General features: G+C 38.5%; 1 non-coding gene across 1 annotated transcript; it reads left to right on the top strand.

Annotated features, from left to right (window-relative positions):
• The first annotated feature begins 622 nt into the window (after window positions 1–622).
• Window positions 623–725, top strand: LOC133042901 (U6 spliceosomal RNA). Its single transcript, XR_009689608.1, has one exon. It is a non-coding gene; the product is annotated as a U6 spliceosomal RNA (small nuclear RNA).
• The last annotated feature ends 11,984 nt before the right edge of the window (window positions 726–12,709 follow it).

Below are 12,709 nucleotides of genomic sequence, written 5' to 3'. Positions count from 1 at the left end.
CCTGCAATGCAGAAGACCTAGGTTTGATCCCTGGGTCAGGAAGATCCCCTGGAGGAGGTCATGCAACCCATTCCAGTGTTCTTGCCTGAAGAATCCTATAGACAGAGGAGCCTGGCAGGCTATATAGTCCATAAGGTTGCAAAAAATTGGACACAACTGTAGTGACTAAGGACAACTGGTGACAATGGAATCAGAATTCCAGGAAACACTGTTTTTCAGACAGATTGTACTGTGGATTTAAGTGTTCTTCACTTTACCATTATTTTGGGGTTTGAAAAAAAAAACAATGAATTGGGATTCCTAAGGATAGAACACAGGACTATACACTTAAAAATTATTCACTGTAGGTAATAGTGAATGCTAGTCAGGCCTGGTAGCCACTGGACAAAACAATATCTTAATAGTGGAAATAAATATGTTTAATAGGTCTTTATTTTTCCCATGGGAAGAAACTAAGGAACTAAAGTTTGTTTTTTTTTTTTTTTTCCAAATAGGAAAAGCTTAGGGACAATATGATCAAAATGATAAATGGCCTCATCAAAATATACCAGGTATGAATTTTTCCCAGCAGTCTCAGGAATGTGAAAAATTACTTGGGATGTTGTTTAAAGACATATCAAATGTTTGCTTCAGCTGCGCATATACTAAAGCTGGAACAACATGAAAGATCAGTATGGACCCTGAACAAAGATGACACACACATTCATGAAACATTCCATGTTAAAAAAAAAAAAGACTTATCTAACTACACTTTACTCTGAGCTCTCATTTTGTTGATATGCCTTGAAATTTAGTCTTTGTCTTTATTAGAGATTCCTCCTCATCTTTTCCTGAAGGGTTGTGCAAAACCTCTTATGGTCTGATACATAGCACAGTATTCCAGAAGGACCCTCCTTTCCTGCCCACATGCATCATCACTTGTGGGCTCTTCACAGTAGTCTTTGTGGTGACTTGGAGTCAGAAATCACCTGGGTTCCCTCTGCACTTTTGGGCATTACATTTTTGACTTTGCTTGGAGGTCCACTGTTTAGGGTACACCAAATCCCTCTCTGAGATTAAGTCGCCTTATCTAAGCCTCAGCAAGAGACCAGGCTTAGAGTTCTGCTCCTCATCGTTTGTTCTGCCATCTCTCCTTTCACAGTCTTGGACAATCTCCCTGTCATTTACTCTCTGATCACTTGCACTTCTACCATTTGATCTGCAATCCTTTGCCGTATTTTATCATCATGTAGCGTGAATGTGGTACTGTACAGTTTTCCATGTACAGATAAGATGAAAGCAGCTTTCATCAACCTTTTCATTGCTAAGGTGGAGGAAACACAGGGCAGGGTGGTGTAATGTAAGAACATCAGCTTAAGATCTGTACATGAATGAGCTTAAAATTGAAAATGACTGCTTAAGGGCAGGAGTATATCTGAGTATAATTCTTTTATTCCTAAAGTAAGGATAGTAATACTTAACCTCTCTAAAGATATTGTTGCTATAGAGGTAATATATGTAATACATCTGGCCCAGAACAGTTATTCTTTTATTATTAGATTAAGGAAATAGCAACCCACTCCAGTATTCTTTCCTGGAGAATACCATGGACAGAGGAGCCTAGCGGGTTACAGTCCATGGGATCGCAAAGAGTCAAACACAACTGAAGCAACTGAGTATGCATGCACATACTGATAATTGCCATGAGGCTGGGTAGATCATTATGAAGAGCAGATGAATTATACATCTTCAGATCTCAGCCTCAACCAAAACTCCATGCTTTTGATTGTATGAGTCTATTTTTCTCTCTTCATAGCATAACTTTTCTTCCCTTTCTCATTCAACAAATTTTTATTACTTAAGATAAATTATATATTTTGCTCTAGTCACTAAAATCACTAAAATCTAGTGATTTTAATAAGATAGGCTAACACAGCTTGTCACAGAGTTTATTACTGAGGTAGGGATATAGTGGGGGAGGGCAGTCAATTAAAATATAGAATTTTTTTTTATTACTACTGAATTTGTTAGAACATTGCTGCTGTTGTTTACATTATGGTTTTTTGGCCGTGAGGCACAAGGGATCTTAGCTCCCCAACAAGGGACTGAACCTGCACCCCCTGCATTAGAATGTAAAATCTTAACCACTGGACCACCAGGGAAGTCCCTAAAATGCAGCATGCTGAGTGCTAAGATATATGTTGCAAAGGGACCTTTAACTCATGTGGGCATCAGTCCACACCTGAGTGGTAGAGAGAAGTCATATCTAGTCAAAGAGGACACCTTCTACTTGGTTGATTAACTGATTATATGTAGCTCTGACTTCTTTCTAAAGACAAAATGTTCCATAGTTACTCAGCATTGCTAGCCATACTTTAGGACACAATAAGTGTTTTGGCCAAATTCTATTCCCTTGATTAATACATTTAGCTGTAGCAGGTTTAAAAAAAAAATTTCTAATGTCATAGTATCTCCTATGTCATAATGCCCATAGTATCTCCTATCTTCTTTCTCTTAACTTTACTGTTAAAAAGATTAAGGCAATGATATCCATTTTTTTTTCACTTGTTTAAATTGGGAACATTTTCTTAAAACAAAAATCTTATTGGGATATTAAAATTTAAAACAGAAAAACCACAACCCAGACATGTTTTTGTTAATCAAGAAATTCTCAAATTTTCTCCACCCTCTTACCGCTATTCTTTCCTAATGCTCTAGAAATCTCTCTCCAGAACCCTGATGAGTTCATGTAAAGTAAGATGGGTCGAGGTAGAAGACTTTCTGAAAGTGATTTATGGTGAAGGAGTCATTCAGCATATGCCACCCTGAAATTCAAAGATAGTCAGGATGACATTTCAAATTATTTCCAAAGATAAGAGTCTATAGATAAATGATGCATTAGTGAGATCCAAACTCCTTTTTGTCAGAACTGTTTTCTTGTATTTTAGTGATTTTTCTCGGCTGTTCAGATTAAAAATTTGCTGGTGCCACTGGAAACAATAGAAAATGTGTCATAACAGTATAGGAAGAAAGGATAAAGTGACATGGTCTTGCCCATCTTATTCTTGGGAAGAACATGCAAATTTCATGTTTCTTCTTGGTGTTCTTCAAGATTCAAAGTCCTTCTCTTTTCATAAATAGGGATTTGAAAAAGGTCAATGCTCAATAAGAGAGGAAAGGTTTGGTCATGTTTTATGAAACTCTTGGGAGAAGGAGAGAGAGAGCAGAAAAGCCATTTTCCAAGCTGTTGTACGGATGAGATATTATTGTGTGGTGTACTTGCTTACAGCTGGTAGTAATCAATCCCCAACAGCATACGATTATTTCCCGGTATCAAATGTGAACACATGTGAGCCTTTCTTTTCAAGAGCACTTTTTATTCATGTTCTTGAATATAGGTTATCATTGTGATCCTAACCCACATTTATTAGAGTCTGTTTTTAATCAAATGAAAGGTCTTTACTGAGGAATATTTCTTGTGGGTAAAAAAAATGAACCCACTGAAAAGTGGATAACAGCAATTTCTTTGATAATTCATTTAGTTTCTCTTCTTCATTTTTGAAGACCTGGCTTTGGTAATGTGGTTCTACAAAGACTGTTGTTTATTCACAAGTACCATAAATATCTACTTATAGTAATGTAGAGTTAGCTTACCAAGAAAGTAATGCTTTTGGAGAAGACCATGACCTATCCCATACTAAAATAATCTTAATTGGCTCCAAGGTAAAAGATATTTTGGTTTCACTTTTATTTATTTTCAGAAAATGTAAAAGCAATTCTTTAAGATATACGTCTATATGATGTCATCATAACTGTGGCAGGCTGAAAAAAAGTGTTCACCCCAAGACATATTCACTTCTTAAAGCCTGGAATCTGTCAATAATATCTCATATGGCAAAAGATATGATCAAGTTGAGGATCTTGAGAGAAGGCACTTACCTAGGATTATCTCATAAACCTTAAGTACCATCACAAGTGTCCTTATGAGAAAGAGGTATACTCTAGACCCTGTGTTTCGCAACTACTGAAACTTATGCACCTGGAGCTCGCGCTCCACAATAAGAGAAGCCAAAGCAAAGAGAAATCTACACACTGCAATGAGGAGTAGAGAGCAGCCACGAGCCAAGGAATGCTGACAGCCACCAGAAGCTAAGACAAGCAGGGAATGTATTTTCCCCTAGTGCTTCTGGAGGGAGTGAGCCTTGTCTAAACCTGTAGGCTGCTAGATTCTGAATCTGTGAAGGAATACATTTTTCTTTTTAAAATGTGAAGTTTGTGCTAATTCTAACAATTACAAGGGACAAAAACAGTTATATTAAAAACAAAATTGAAGCTATCTAAGGTAAGTTTCAATTCTTATTTTATGTGAATGCAAAATCACCTGCTAGTCTTTATGAATTATTGATTGGTTTCTATTTTTAGCATAAATATATTTCTATAGGATAAACTTATCTTTCATCCATTTTCTTCCCTAATCCCACATCGAATTTTTGTTGAATCATTTCTTTTCATTATGGCTATACATGACATTGGAGAAGGAAATGGCAACCCACTCCAGTATTCGTGCCTGGAAAATCCCATGGCTGGAGAAGCCTGGTAGGCTACAGTCCATGGGGTCACAAAGAGTCGGACACAACTGAGTGACTTCACTTTCACTTTATACATGACATACAACTCTGATTTGCTTGGCTAAAGCTGAGACTATGGTTAAAATGTAAGATTGCTCTTGTTATTTGAATTACTTGATATTTTACTTCTCTCTCTACTGCCATTTAGTGAATGCGTATTTATGACCTAGAAATGATACTAGGTTTTGCAAGATTCATGATCAATAAGTTTGACACATAACCAGCTTTCATAGGGTCTGTAGTGAAAGAGTAAATAAATAATACTAATAAACAATTGCAAAACAGTGAGAAAATATTTACCCACTGTACCTGAAGACTTGTTGTTTTGACCACGTTTTATAACAGTAATTATTTTATAAAATTCTAAAAAAAATGGCTCAACGTGGAAAAAGGTATTGACTGGAATCCATACAAACAGCATTCTCAGACAGTTTGTCTTTGGTTATCTGCTGGGACTGGGGTTCCAGGACCCCTAAGGATACCAAAAACTTTGGATGCTCAGGTTTCTCATATAAAATGGCTCTAGTATAGACAACCCTCTGTAACCATAATTCCACAAATTCAACTCACCTGGGAAAGAGTATTTCAGTCTCATTTCCATTTATCTTCCCCAAACTAAAAAGCAATTCTTTAAAATATGCTTCAATATGATGTCGATGTACTGTGGTAGACTGAAAAAAAAAAAAAAAGATCCCCCCAATACATTCATTTCCTAATCCCTGGAGTCTGTGAATATTAATTATATCCTTATGTGGCAAAAGATGTGACTGAGGATTTTGAGAAATGGCACTTAGCTTGGATTGTCTGGGAAACCCTAAAGACCATCATGGGTGTCCTTATAAGAAAGAGCTAGAGGGAAGAGGAGAAGACGATGTAAAGGCAGAACAGAGAGAGATGCAGCCAGGTGGGCTGAATCCATAAATGTGGAACCCAAGGTTGCCTGGGGCTGATGTACATGTGTATGTGCAACATATATCTTGGATTCTCTTTATAATTTTTGTTCTGTCACTGTAAAGAGACAAAAGAAACTTGACTCCAGTGCTCTGATGGTAAATGTACTAGTTATTGCAGTATCCAAGGTAAACATTGAAATTCCTCATGCCAGTTTTCCTGCATCACTCAGAGCAACACACCAACTCCTAAGGAATGCCTTAGAATTTACTTCTCATTTTAAGTATCAATCCTTTCTTCATAACATTCTTCCTATTGTTGATTGTTTAGGAAGAACTTTAACTTATTCTTTAATTACTAGATTGTCAACAAATGTGCTATGCATACATTATGTAAAATGTTGGAAAATAAAGCAAAATCAGGTGCAAAGCCTGACAGAGGAAAGCTGACAAGGATGGATATTAAAACAGACTCCTTTCTTTGTAAAGCATCTTATGAAGTCATCTGAACTGTAGGAAATCGCCAATATTTAATTATTTTTGACCTACAATAACGGTGATTTCATATCATTCAGCACAATCATTAGTAGAGATTTGGCAGCTCACTGGTGAATTTAATGTGACTTAAGTGTCATGTGCCAAACTGAGTAAATGTATTCATGCCAGTTTTCAGTTTGCTTCCATCATTTTCACCAGAAATGAGTGGTTCTATTTGTTCCCCCATAGGTCCATATAAACTAAACGGGGTTGTTGCAAACATCTTTTAGAAATATTCAACTTCTATTAGGCTGCAGTTTTAGCCAAAGAAGGCATTCTTCTCACTCACTTTCAGTTCCTTGATACTCTAGACAGGGGATAGACATTTTTTTTTTCCCCTTTGGTAAAGGGCCAGATAGTTAAGTATTTTAGTCATACCGTCTGTTTCAGTCCAGTTCAGTTCAGTCACTCAGTCGTGTTCGACTCTTTGGGACCCCATGGACTGCAGCACGCCAGGCGTCCCTGTCCATCGCCAACTCCCAGAGTTTACCCATACTCATGTCCATCGAGTCAGTGATGCCATCCAACCTTCTCATCCTCTGTCATTCCCTTCTCCTCCTGCCCTCAATCTTTCCCAGCATCAGGGTCTTTTCAAATGAGTCAGTTCTTCACATCAGGTGGCCAAAGTATTGGAGTTTCAGCTTCAGCATCAGTCCTTCCAATGAATATTCAGGACTAATTTCCTTTAGGATGGACTGGTTGGATCTCCTTGCAGTCCAAGGAACTCTCAAGAGTTTTGTCCAACACCACAGTTCAAAAGCATCAATTCTTCTGTGCTCAGCTTTCTTTATAGTCCAACTCTCACATCCATACATGACTACTAGAAAAACCATAACTTTGACTAGATGGACCTTTGTTGGCAAAGTAATGTCTCTGCTTTTTAATATGCTGTCTAGGTTGGTCAAACTTTCTCCCAACTTTTCTTTAATCATCTCTTTAGTAGCTACTCAAACCTTGCCTTCTAGAGCAGAGGAGCCAAAGATAACATTTAAGTGAATGAGTATGGTTGGGTTCAAAACTTTGTTTATTCATAATGAAATTTGAACTGAAATATTTTGATATTTGATATTTTTGATAATCTTTATTTTGGTAAATTTTCAATGGTTAAAAAAACGCAAAATACCTTCTCAGTTAATGGACATATGAAAGCATGCAAGGGTCATCATTAGCCCTTGGGCTGTAGCTTTTTCATGTTTATTCTGGAAGTATACTTGTCAAAATGTTTATGAAACTCTTTGTAAGATTCTTTGGGTCTATGAAGTCTTAGGTTCAATAGAAGAGCCAAGAGAATCCTTGAAGTTTAAATTTCCTAGGATCCTATAATTTCTGCTCAGTAGGGATGCTACAAATGTCATTATTCTAATATTTAGCAGATTCTGTTCTGAGAAAGGAAATGCCTTTCTTCTCCAGGAGATAATCTCAGAAGTACTGTACACTAACTGGGAAAACAGTGGTAACTGAGTCAGAGAGGAAACTCAACCAAGGGAAATTTCATTTCCTCTCTAGCATAGAAATACTAGGCTGTGTGATTTTTCTCCTCCATTTATCAGCACCTGTTCCAGATGAAGGTTGTGCTTTGAGGGTCAAATAGAACAGAGCCCTGGGCATCCCCATTGAGATCCATGAACTTCCTCATGAGTCTGTTTCCTCATTTTGGAAGTCCTAAATGAGATTAACTTGCTTCTTTCTTTTGCTCTCTCCTTTTAACTACTCATATCTGCTGAATAATCTTTCATTTTGCCAGCTATAATCACAAACAGCCACAAGGTTGGACAGTTTATGCCCCTGACTTACAAAGCGTTCGTTCAGTGATTGATTTCATGCCTAAAAAAGAGAGAGAGAGATTACCTACAAGGTGTAAGTAATTGGGTGTGAGCAATCTCTGTTCTTTGGGAAAATGAACACTTCATTCTGAGCTGGAGATCAGCCAACTGGACAGTGATTTGAGAACATTTTTTCATCGTCTCCTTTAGCTGACTGCTCTTTCCACTCAAGATCGCTGATGATTTTGCTTTCATCCTTGCCTGAAAATCAAGCCATTTGTAAATCCATGCCACTATACAGAGCCCATTGGAGAAAGAAGGCAGTATCATTTCATCCTACCTCAAACAGAATAAGGTGATTACAGTAGAGTAGACAAAGGACTCTAAGTCACACTTGGGACTATTCTCTTTAAAGTGTAGAAAACTCTGGGTGTGAATTATTGGTTTGAGAGTTGTGAGTGGTGGCTAATACATTGGAGTCATTTTCTTTCTTTTTTAAAAAAATATTTATTTATTTGACTGTGCCAGGTCTTATTAATAGTTACAGCATATGGGATCTATTTCTTTGAGCAAGGATTGAACCTCGGCCCCCTGCACTGGGAGCATGGAGTCTTAGACACTGAACCACCAGGGAAGTTCCTGGAGTCATTTTCTTTTTTGCCATAATGGTTGTTGTAGCTTTTTATATAATATGAATTTGCAATTACAATTCCCAGTTTAATTCAAAACTCATCATTTCTTTACTTTCTTGTGCCTCCATTTTCCTCATCTGTACAATGGGGTAATAATAACAAGCTGTTCTGAGAACAAAAGACTTGATTCATGTTTCTTTGAATGGTTTACCTCATTTAATTATTATTGTTCCAAATATCAATATCTCTACTGCTTGAGTTCTATTTACTTTATACATTATATTGGGAATATGTGCCCTTGGAAAATCCAGCTTTCACTTAATTCTTGGTGCTTTTCTTCTCAAATCCTGTAATCTAGACTCAGAGATGACTTTAATTCCAAATGGCTATGTTCTCCCTACTTCTGTGCCTTTGTACATATATATTTCCTTTCTATGACTTGACCTGAAAAACAAATTCCAGATGCTTAGGTAGCTTCTCTTTGAGAAAGACATTTCCAGCCTTTGTCCTCTGTTTCCCATCATAAACCATAAAGTTTCTGTGCTGCATGCTGTACTTACATTGTATTATCTATGTATCTGATCCCCAGGTTTCTATATTATTACCTCTTCATAAGAAAGAACTATTTTTCCCTTTGTTTTAATATCTTTTGTGTTAATCATTCAGTTGTGTCTGACTCTTTGTGACCCCATGGACTGTAGCCTGACAGGCTTCTCTGTCCATGGGATTTCCCAGGTAAGAATATTGGAGTGGGTTGTCATTCCCTTCTGAGGGGATCTTCCCAACCCAGGAACCGAATCTGGGTCTCCTGCATTGCAGGCAGATTGAATACCTTAGCTTAGCATTAAGTCAGAAATAAGAAGTGAATGTTACTACCATTATTGCCCTGTAAAAAATAATTTAGTAGGGAATAAAGTTCGAAGTGTAGAGAAAAGCTTGGAGAGGTTTTCTCTTTTCATTCTTAGTCTTGTACACTTAATTGAGGGGGAAGAAAAACACTACAACCAGTAAATCAGAAATAAACCATGTCTTGGCTGTACAATCTGTCCTGGATTTCTGTATTCTCTTAGATTCTAGCTTCACTAAGTTGGTCCTGTTCTTTCTCCTATTATTGCATTCAGTCATGTCACATGCCCAAGTCTGTGTCACAAGAAACCCAGCAAGAGGCAAGGCAAAAGCAGGTATAAAATGGTTTCTTCTTGAAATGTCTTGTTCATTTAAGCAGGATAAAACCAAGAGGTAGAAGAGTAACAAATTAGGTGATATGAGTTCAGTTCAGTTCAACTGGCACTCAGTCATGTCCGACTCTTTGTGACCCCACAGACTGCAGCACACCAGGCTTCCCTGTCCAACACTAACTTCCGGAACCTGCTCAAACTCATGCCCATTGAGTCGGTGACGCCATCCAACCATCTCATCCTCTGTCATCCCCTTCTCCTCCTGCCTTCAATCTTTCCCAGAGTCGGTCTTTTCCAGTGAGTGTGTTCTTCACATCAGGTGGCCAAATTATTGGAGTTTCAGCTTCAGCATCAGTCCTTCCAATGAATATTCAGGACTGATTTCCTTTAGGATGGACTGGTTGGATCTCCTTGCAGTCCAAGGGACTCTCAAGAGTCTTCTCCAACACCACAGTTCAACAGCATCAGTTCTTCGGCGCTCAGCTTTCTTTATAGTCCAACTTTCACATCCATACATGACTAGTGGAAAAACCATAGCTTTGACTAGATGGGCCTTTGTCGGCCAAGTAATGTCTCTGTTTTTTAATATGCTGTCTGTAGGTGATATGAATATAAAATTCAATCAGCAAACAAATACTTGTTTCTATAACACAGAAAAGTCCAATTTGCAAGTTGTGTGACCAGCATCATAACAGGAATACCCGTGTATGATAATGAAGAGTACATTGGGCCAAGAGTCAGAAAAACAGGTTTTTCACTCTGATGTTGCCATTTCCCAGCTATTTCAATTGTTCAGCATCATCCTGAACATTTCTCTCCTGGTTTTCTCATTTGTACAGCAGAGCTGAGATCTGGTATGCTTTTTATTTCACTGTCAGAGTATTCCTCTAAAGAGGTCTAGATACTCTTTGAGAAAGCACTTACTCCTGGGACTTCACTGGTGGTCCAATGGTTAAGAATTTGCCTTCCAATGCAGGGGACTCAGGTTTGCTCCCTGGTTGGGGGACTAAGATCCCACACGCCACATGTCAACTATATATGTACTGCAGCTACTGAGCTTGTACACAGCAACTAAGACCCCACGCAGCCAAAAAATAAGTAAATATTAAACAAAACACAACCCTGATTCCTCACTACTGCTTCTCAAACTAAATTCTTTGTTTCTAACTTCCATCTATGAGGAAGTAACTCCATTTGGGAAGTTGTAGAGTAGCAAATTTGTGGCAAAACATTTCAGTAAAGGGCTTCCCAGGTGGCACAGTGGTAAAGAATCTACCCATCAATTCATGAGATGCAGGAGATGCAGGTTTGATCCCTGGGTCAGGAAGATCCCCTGGAGAAGGAAATGGTACCCTACTCCAGTATTCTTGCCTGGAAAATTCCGTGGGCAAAGGATCCTGGTAGGCTACAGTCCCTGGGGCCACAAAGAGTTGGGAGTGACTGAGCACACACACATTTCAGCAAACAGGATAGCTTCTAGCCCGTAAAGGAAGCCCTGGAAGCTGGGCAAGCATTATCCAGGATGTTCTTTGATTTTTAATTTGGATACTTTTCATTCTGTTAATCAAGTGACTACAGGATGAGATCTATAGTCCTCACTCCTCAAAAGAAATGTCTCCTAGCCTTTCTTTCCAACTCTGAAACATAGTGATTTGAAGATAAGCCAGCTGTGCTCCTGCAACTGGGAAATTGCTATAAAGCAGCTGTCCAAATCCTCTACCACCTAGACAATCACAAGCTACTGGTAAGATTCAGATCCAGAAAATGGGCTCAAATGAGTTTAATTGACAAAAAGCTCCCTGTCTTCTGATGTAGATATCTTTGTCCTTGTTGCACAGTGTTCTATGCTTCCCACCCCTTAATCCTGGGTCCTAGAAGCCTACATGTGGTGAAAAAAGTATTCATAAATTAAGAGATGACTGGTATTTTTGTGTCTATTCAGTGAATGCATTGGGTTGGCTAAATATTCATTTGGGTTTTTCTATGACATATTATGGAAAAACCTGGATAAATTTTTGGCCAACCCAATATATCTGAAAGTTGGCCATACTCCTTGTTAATTACAAGGAGTAATTAACTCTTTGAAGGTTGTTACTCCTTCTCTTTCTCTGAAATTACACTTTCTGCCTCCTTCCAGGGACCACTGTGTTCATATGTCTATCTCCCCTATAAACGAGCATTGCCTCTTCACCCCACTGCCCCAAAACATCCATTAAGTTCCCAGTTCTGAACTCAGTCCTGTCTGTGGTTGTAAATTATTCAATAATCCACTTGAGTTTACATTGTCAATAGTAGGTAAGAGTGAATGGCATTACATTTCCTACAAACCAACTGTGTTTTTTTTTTTTTCTTTTTTTTTTTTCCAACTGTGTTTTAATGAGAATAAATCATGAGTATAATCCGTGGATTAAGAGTTGCTAACATCAAACAGTCAAATTAACAGATCTACATTCAACCCTCAATAAACTTGGCCCTGCCCATGAGTTCTGCCTTAGTGATCAGAGAACTTCATTTTAAAGCTCTGTGGAATACTATATCCCATTGAAGACATTTACTTTTCATTAGGAAAAGAATTTTTGCTGAAGAAAGGGTATCATATAAAATCACAAATATTGACAATATTTGCGTGCATGCTCGGTTGTGTTTAGGCTTCCCTGGTAGCTCAGACGGTAAAGCATCTGCCTACAATGCGGGAGACCTGGGATCGACCCCTGGGTCGGGAAGATGCCCTGGAGAAGGAAATGGCAACCCACTCCTGTATTCTTGCCTGGAGAATCCCATGGACTGAGGATCCTAGTAGTCTACAGTCCATGGGGTCGCAGAGTCGGACACGACTGAGTGACTTCGCTATTCACTATTCAGTTGTGTTTGACTCTTTGGGACGCTACAGACTGTAGCCTGCCGGGTTCCTCTGTTCATGGGATTTCCCAGGCAAGAGTACTGGGGTGAGTTGCTGTTTCCTTCTCTAGGAGATCTTCCTGATCTTGAACCCATGTCTCCTGCATTGGCAGGTGAATTCTATACCACTGAGCCATCTGGGAAGCCCCAATATTGATAATAAACTGGCCAAAAACAAAATCTTGAGTTCTTCTTCCTTCTTAT

The sequence above is a fragment of the Dama dama genome, chromosome 21, assembly GCF_033118175.1.
Source record: "Dama dama isolate Ldn47 chromosome 21, ASM3311817v1, whole genome shotgun sequence".
NCBI lineage: Eukaryota > Metazoa > Chordata > Mammalia > Artiodactyla > Cervidae > Dama > Dama dama.
This window is presented reverse-complemented; position numbering and strand designations above follow the sequence as displayed.